The 8,703-nt window shown below is 41.1% G+C and overlaps 1 pseudogene; it reads left to right on the top strand.

Annotated features, from left to right (window-relative positions):
* The first annotated feature begins 365 nt into the window (after window positions 1–365).
* Window positions 366–1,300, top strand: LOC115460527 (annotated as a pseudogene).
* Window positions 1,301–8,703: the final 7,403 nt, after the last annotated feature.

Consider the following 8,703-nt stretch of genomic DNA (forward strand, 5'->3'; position numbering starts at 1 on the left):
TAGTAGTAGTAATGTACATTTGAGAATAAGAGGGGAGAGTGAAACATCCGGCCCTAATGTACAGAGTTTTCCTCCTCCCTGCACAAGCGGGTCCACCATTCTGGAACTTAAGGGGTCCTGATGGCATACCGGTCCATTGAAAGAATTTCAGGAAGAGGGTATACAAAACAAAAATAAACAATGAATGAGAAATGTGTAAGTCATTGTTGTGATAAAATACAGTGTTGTTTTCTAGAGTACAGATGGCATAGAAATGCATTATCACCACTATCAAGTGTACAGTTAGAAGCATAAAATACAATCATTACACATGCTTTCTTCAAATCTGATTTTTTTTCTACCAACAGCTGTAATCAACAGAATAAATGGAAGGCAGGAACCAGACAGTGACTGAGTTCATTCTCCTTGGACTCACTTGTGATCCAAAGCTCCAGATTCCACTCTTGTGCTCTTCCTACTGGTCTATATTATCACCCTGCTGGGAAATATTGGTATCATTCTTGTAACTAGGTTAGATGAGCACTTGCAGACCCCAATGTACTTTTCCTCATTCACTTGTCATTCATATATATCTGTTATTCTTCAGTCATTACTCCCAAAGCCCTGCAAACTCTCCTGGCAGAGCAGGAAACCATCTCCTTCAATGGTTGCTCTACAGCTGTATTTTTATGGAGGTTTTGCTACCACAGAATGTTTTCTACTGGCCTTGATGGCATATGATCGATACGTGGCAATCTGTAATCCATTGCTTTATCCTGTCAGGAGGCTGTGCATTCAGATGGTGAGTGCAGCTTATGTGGGTTGCTTTGGTGATGCTCTAGTGCATACAATTTGTACTTTTAAATTGTCCTACTGTGGGTCTAATGCAATTAATCACTATTTCTGTGATGGTCCTCCTCTCATGATGCTTACATGCTCTGACACCTTTGTCTACAAACTTGTATTTAGTATTCTTGTTGGGTTCAACTTAATAACAACACTTGTGGCCATCTTAGTCTCTTATACTTATTCTCTCCAGCATCCTGAGGATTCGCTCTGCTGAAGGAAGACGCAAGGCGTTCAACACTTGTGCCTCCCACTTCACTGCTGTGATCATATTCTATGGGACTCTTTTTTTCATGTATTTACGACCTGCTTCAAGTTATTCTATGGAGCAGGACAAATAGTTTCAGTATTTTATGCAGTGCTGATCCCCATGTTAAACCCCCTGATTTACAGCCTGAGGAACAAGGAAGTGAAAATGGCTCTGGTAAAGGGGTGGAAAAAGCTCTTCACGTCATTGACAGTGTTTTCTAGATAAGTGTTTTATGTTCAGCGATCTTGAGTCACTAGAAGAACATCTATGACTTTTAGGTATGAAAATATTTATAGAAAGCCCTTCTGTTGAGAAATTAAGATTTTTTTCTAATAGGCAATATTATTTTCATTCCATATCAATGATGTCTAAATTAAGGACTTTATATTACATTCTAATGCTCATTACTCCAGGTTGCTGTGGCTCAATGCAGCTGTCAGGTTGTCATGCCCTCTGTCTTTCCTTTATGAATAGATATCTTTTATGGGTAAGTCCAGTCCCTAATTACTGATCCTCTTTCTTGACTCTTCTGATAGATGATGTCATACTCAGTTTTCAGACTAATATTCATACTCAGCTTGGAGAGTAATATTCGAAAGATGTGTGCAAGTAACTGTAGGAGTTACCCAGACAAATGTATACTTTGAAATTCTTATTCAGCAGACAACATTTTTTAATAGACATCTAGCTGTCACAAGAACAGTTAACTGGTTAATATGGGAAGGGAAAGAGGCATGCTGGGCAGACACTTAAATGATAAAAGGGTGTAAGGAGGTTTATAGAACATTGCTCCTCACCCTTAAGATTAGTCCCTCAAATAGCCTAAGCCAACTAAAGATCACTTGTCCCACTCCGGGAGGAAGTGAACTGGTAAGGGTGGTCAAAACCAGGAAGTATAAAAGGCAGGACCAGACTGAGATAAGCAGGCCCAAGGAAGGAAGAATTGAAGCCCTAGCATGTGCCACTACAACAGATATTTAATGATTGTAACCTGGCTGAGGTAAGACACTTTTGTTTCCTGTTTGATCCTTGCAAGCCTTGCTCAAAGGTCTGGCTGGAGCCAGACCCTAGAACTGGGAGAAGAACCAAGAAGGACTTACAAGCTGTGTTTGAGATGTGGCAGCCCCACCAGACACTGTGTTTTGGGTCTTCCAGCCAGAGGCCTGCTTAAGACTGTGCTTATTGAACTACAGAGGAATTTTTCTCTGTGTTCCTGGCCCTGTGACATAACAGGCCTCATGATTCCATTAAATAAACACTTGTTTTCATTTATATCCCTTTGTCCAACTGTGTCAGTTCACAGGTCCACCCTCAACCCTCGCTCAGGGTGTCACGAAGGGATATAACAGGGTTCCCACAACTTGATTTGTCTAGCACATTTGACCTTGTGGATCACACCTCGTTATTAAAAATCTTGATCAATATCGGTTTAACAGGAAATGTTCTAATTTGGTTTTGAGGTTTTTTGTTTGCAAGATCCTATTCTGTGAAGTTAGAGGGAGAATAGTTGCAGAGATGGGATGCAGTTTATAGGATCCCCCAAGGTTCCCTTTTGTTTCCAATTCTCTTTAATGTCCTTATGGCATCTCTGGGTTATGAACTAGAAGCAGCTGGTTATCCTATATAATAATTCTCACCTCCAACGTTCTGTGCATCTTGCTGCCTGTGTCCGTGGCTTCTTCGGAGTTGGTCTGCTAGGCTCTGTAGATCAGGCTGACGTCACCGTAGCCATTATGCTGTCAACTTCAGAAACTGCGAAGAAAGAAAAAAAAAAGCATGCCTCACAGCTGATCCATGTCCAGCGACCCTCCTCTCTCCCCCTGCCCCCCTGCAGCCACCCATGTCCAGCTACCCTCCTCTCCCCCTGCCCCCTGCAGCCACCTGTAACATTTCATTATTCTGATGTTTTGTGCTATCAGCTTATATTGTCATGGTTTATTATCATGGTGTTTTGTTATCAGCCTTGCTTTTGATTATAATTATATGCTTTTAATCATGATTGTTTTTTTATTTGTTTTTTATTTATTATATGTATTTTTAATTGTTATATTATTGTCTGATTTGTTTTGTAGCCCCTGATGCAGCCCAGTTGGGCGAAACATGGCCTTTGTCGGGCTTGCTTTTTTAGATTACCTATTTTCCATTAAATTTTGGTTTTATCTGCACTGATCTGCTTTGGGTTTTTTTCCATCTTGGAGTTTGCGGATCGGCTACCCTGCTGTTTTCTTGGACCTTAACATGGGGAGAAGACTTCCATGCAGCTTGGAGGTAATGACTCTCTCCTCCCACTAGAAGAAACTGAAGCAATTAGCAGATTTTAAACAAATTGGATAAAGTGTGGGGCCCTTTTACTAAGCCGCGTAAGCATCTACGCGCACCCAATGCACGCCAAAATGAAGTTACCACCTGACTACTGCATGGCTTTTGTGGTAATTTCATTTTTGGCTTGTGCCCAATATGCGCATCTGAAAAATATTTTTTATTTTTGGGCACACATAACGGATGGGCGCCAAGTGGCATTTGATGCACGTAGGTCATTACCACCTGGATTCTTTACAACTAGGTCAGTGGCTGGCGGTAAGGTCTCAGATTCAAAATGGACACGCGGCAATTTTGATTTTGCCGCACATCCATTTTCGGCAAAAGAAAAAGGCCATTTTTACAGGCGCGTTGAAAATAGATTGGCGTGCGCCCAAAACCCACGCCTACACTACTGCAAGTCATTTTTTCAGCGCGCCTTTGTAAAAGGACCCAAATTCATATATTTTCCAATCAGTGTTGGTGTTTTAATTGTACAATATATTCATTCTTGTAAGAAGAGGAAATGTAGTGAATACAGGAAAATCATTGTTGCTTTTGGTTAATGATATTGAGATTTCTAATTTACTAATAATGGATCTCTGGAGATTAAATCTCAGAAGTGCTTATATACAGTATAAGTTCCTGCTCCATACAAGAGAGTGAGAAGGAATCACTCACAGGTATTTGAGACATTGCTGGGTTAATGATTCAAGTATTATATTCACAGAATTAATATATTTACGTCTTCATTTTACCTAGTTATGTGTACAGAAAAAAATGACTTTTTTGTTACTAACATTTTCAATGTACATTAGATCTTTTAATGTGATAATTGATTTTACACCTCTTAATTTTTAGGTTAATAAGTATTAAATGAATTTTGTACACCCTTTATTTAGGAACCTAAGGGGCTCATATTCAAAGTATTTAGACTTACAAAGTTCCATAGGTTCCATGTTAACAGCTGAATATAATTAGTTTTCCATATGATCCTGTTTGGTGATTAATTTACTACAAACTAGTGGAACTAATCCATGTTACTCATCCTTTGCATTGTATTAATCCCCACCAGGTTCAGTCTGTAAAGGGAAGAGGAACTGCCATATATTTTTTACGCACTCTGATTCCAAGTCAAAAATGATGAACAGTGGTTTCCACCCCCAGTGCTCGAGAAATACAAACAGGTCAGGTTTTGTGGTTATCTCCAATGAAAATACACTAGAGAGATTTACATAGATTGGGGTAGTAGGCATGAAAATCTCTTTTTTGCATAATCTTTAGGGATATCCTGAAACCTTGACCCTCTAGTGGCCCTCGTGGACTGGGAGAGAAGATCAAGGGCTTAGATTATTCATAAGTACATAAGTATTGCCATACTGGGAAAGACCAAAGGTCCATCAAGCCCAGCATCCTGTTTCCAACAGTGGCCAATCCAGGTCACAAATACCTAGCAAGATCCCCAAAAAGTTTTGAAACATTTTATACTGCTTATCTCAGAAATAGTGGATTTTCCCCAAGTCCATTTAATAACGGTCTATGGACTTTTCCATTAGGAAGCCATCCAAACCTTTTTTAAACTCCTAAGCTAACCGCCTTTACCACATTCTCTGGCAACAAATTCCAGAGTTTAATTACACGTTGAGTGAAGAAAAACTTTCTCTGATTCGTAATTTTTCACATACCTCCTTCGATTTAACGACTTTGAATAACTTTGTGTCATCAGCAAATTTAATTACCTCACTAGTTACTCCCATCTCTAGGTCATTTATAAATATGTAAAAAGCAGCGGTCCCAGCACAGACCCCTGGGGAACCCCACCAACTACCCATCTCCATTGAGAATAATGACCATTTAACCCTACTCTCTGTTTTCTATCTTCTAACCAGTGAATGGGTCATAGTACTTCTAATATTATCAATTTTTCTTTGCCAAGCCAAGGCACAGTATCCAAGAAAGTAAAAAATTGAGAAAGAGGAGGGGGAGGCAAATCATGGGTGGAGATAGATTGCAACATCTGAAATAATTTCTGTGGCTTACTGCTAGCAAATCTGATAGCTTTAGAAAAAATAGTCCTTTTTGGTAGTAGATATTGCAGCATGATATTCAGTATATCTGAGTTTAAAATGATTATGAGCAACAAGGGAACAAGACATGCTATTTCCTCTCTTTGCTACTCATAGGGCCTTTAAAAGTTGGATACCCAAATGGTACCAAGGTGTGGAAGGCCTCACAGACTGGGTAACTCGAAGTTTTAATGGTGTACCAGTACCTAAATACTAACTAATGATGAATGAAACAGAGAGGCCTGCTCAGACAGTGGAAGAGAGCTTGGCAGCAGCTGTAGTAAGTCTACTGACTTTGTCTTTTGATGGGCGGAATCATTGAGAAGACAAGTAGAGTCATTTAAAGGGTGAGAGACAGAGTGGCAGGATGAGGCAGTGATCAACCACAGCATGGGGTAACAAAGCTAAACAGATTTAATGTAGGAGAAGAATTAGAGAAACGAGTTCTAAGGTGTTACCTAGAGCATGATGGAAAAATCAGCGCATACGATAAAGCCAATTCTACGAGTGAGAGAGAAAAACTCTGTGGTGAGATTCAAGGAAGGGAGATTAAAGTCCCCCAGTAGAATCAATGGAAAAAAAAATGCTGAGCTCTGTGATGAATGCATTTAGTTCATCCCAAGACGAGGTAACAGTGGTGAGAGGGCGTTTCATGAGCGCTCCAAAATTTAAGTACCTATAGAATATGGCCCAGTGCACCTATATCTACGTGCTGAGATTTACACCAGGTTTTCATTGGCATAAATGAATGTGCACAGATATTCTATAATCAGCGCCTAAATCTGATTTCAGCGCCAACTTTTTAGACGCCATATATAAAATCTGATCCTAACTGAGTAACTCAGAGTTAGGAGGCAGTAAGTGCTCCCCTGTTAACTAGAAGCAGGAACTGCACATTAATTGGAATGTTAATGAAAGACCTGAAAACAAATAGTGGGAACGTCCCTTCTTGATGCAGCATTAGCTTTGAGCTTGCCTCGTGTTAAAATCCTGTGTAATAGAGCATTAAGCCAAAAATTAACATCTATTTGTAGACGAGCCCCTTAGGGCTAAATTCTTTATATGCCACCAAAAAAATCGCTGATAAACGTGCTATTCTGTAAGTCATGCTTAACGTTAGGTGCAGTTCCCAAACCTGGACTTGGAGGCACCCTAGACACTAGGTTTTTAGGATATCCACAATGAATATTCATAAGAGAAATTTGCGTGCACTGCCTTCACTGTATGCAAATGTCTCTCATAAATATTCATTGTGGATATACTGAAAACCTGACTGGCTCGGGTACCTCCAGGACCAGGTTTGGGAACCACTGGAATAGTGCTTATGCCCAGGAATCATGCCTAACTTTAGATGCAGCCATTCCCATCTACTGAAATGTGGTGCAAATGTAAGCACCTAAATTCACATATCCCCATTATTCTACAACAATGTAGCAATGCACATTAATTTTAGGAATGCCTCCATTACATCCATGCCCCTCCCATTTCTACACCCCCTTTTTCTGATCATACCTAAATGTACACACATAAATGCTAATTAAATCTAATTAGTGCCAATAATTACATGTTAAAAGGTCAGTTTTTGGCACTAATTGACTCATTTTTCAATTAAAGTGCACATTGAATTTTTGGTGACTTTTATAGAATTACTAGTAAAAAAGGCCCGTTTCCGAAACCAATGAAATGGGTGCTAGCATGTGGTTTTTTTTTGTGTGTGTGTGTATGTGTCACAGAGTTATTTTGTGTGTGTGTGTGTGTGTGTGAGTGTGTGAGGGTGCGGTGTGTGTGCAGGTTGTTGATGTGTGTCTTTTTTGTTTTGTTTTTTGCTTGGGGGTTGGGGGATGTGCTGTGCTGTGCTGGCAAAGTGGGTTGGATTGGTGTGTGGCTTTGAGGGTGTGTTTCTGTTGTATTGTGTGTGTGTGGTTTTGTCTGTCAAGGAGGTTTGTGGAGGGGGGTCTTTCTGTTGGTGAAATGTAAATGTGGTTTAAGGGGGGTCAGCCTTTGTTGAGTGTTGGGTTTTTTTTCCATGTTTTTTTTTTTGTGTTGTGCTGAGGCAGCAGTGTTGTTTTAGATGGGTGGAAGGTAGAGGAGCACGTTCTTTGTCTGTCGGTATTTTTTGGCCATTTCAGGGCTGCTGTAGGGGAATGCTGGAAGAGAAATGTGCTGTTGGAAGCAGCGCCATCTTTTTCCATTGGGCTGGGTTCTGGGCATCCTGGAGGTGGGAGACGGCTTGCCTGAGGACGCGAATGGTTGGGCACGTCCTTGGCCGCTTCGGCAAAAGGGGAAGAGGAAGGGGGTGGGGAGTTACCTGCAGCCGCCTGAGAAACCATGTATTCTTTGTTTGTTTTGTATTATTAGTTTGCATTTCTGTTGAAGAAAGAGTGGATGCCTTTCGAATGATGGAGGTGGTGCGTCGGTGTGCGGTTGTTTCATTAGTTTGGCAGCCAGTCTCCAGTGATTCCTAGGCAGGGAATGAGTACTCCTCCCCCTTCCTTGGTCGCTGTTTGCTGCTGGCTGGGTCACGGGTAATCCTTCCAGCTGGGCCGCAGCTTGTCCTGTTCGCCCACGTCCCAGATGGTGACGGGCACGTTGTTTTCCGGCTCCTCTGACTCCATGTCAAGCGATCCCAAATAGTCTGTGCTATAGGCCCTCTGGCACTCTTCAGTACTGGCATTAGGCATTTAAAAATTTCTCCCCCCCACCCCCCCGTCTATTTTTGCACATACCCACAGCAGGAATATTCTTCTCTCGTTCCAGCGGTGTTTCTGTGCTCTCCGTGCTGCACAGATAATGAGCCATTCTGCTGGGGAATGCTCCTTCCTTATTGTCACGTAGTTTCCTCTGATTGGTCTGTCTTACGTTGCCTAGTGTTGCCTGGGAACGATGTTGTGATGGTCCTTTGTGTTTCAGAATGTTGAGGGTGTTTTTTCTGATTGGTCCGTCATGCGAGGGCGGGGCAGAGAGACATAGTCAGTGTTGTGGCTTCACCACCATGAATCCATGAACTCTTCAGTGAGTGACTGAGTGACTTCAGAACTTTGTCTTCAGAACGTTGAGGGTGAGTTTTATTATAGTAGATGGGGTTAAAGTCTTAATTTGCATAATTTGCAGGTTAATGTCCATTGGATTTAATGTACACTAATATTTTTTAGGCATATTAATGCTGGATAGTGACTATATCCATGATTTCCACATTAAGGGCTAGATTCTATATACAGCGCCCAAAAAAGTGCTATTCTATGAGCTGTGCTTAAAGTTAGGTAC

This window comes from Microcaecilia unicolor, chromosome 1 (assembly GCF_901765095.1).
Source record: "Microcaecilia unicolor chromosome 1, aMicUni1.1, whole genome shotgun sequence".
Classification (NCBI taxonomy): domain Eukaryota; kingdom Metazoa; phylum Chordata; class Amphibia; order Gymnophiona; family Siphonopidae; genus Microcaecilia; species Microcaecilia unicolor.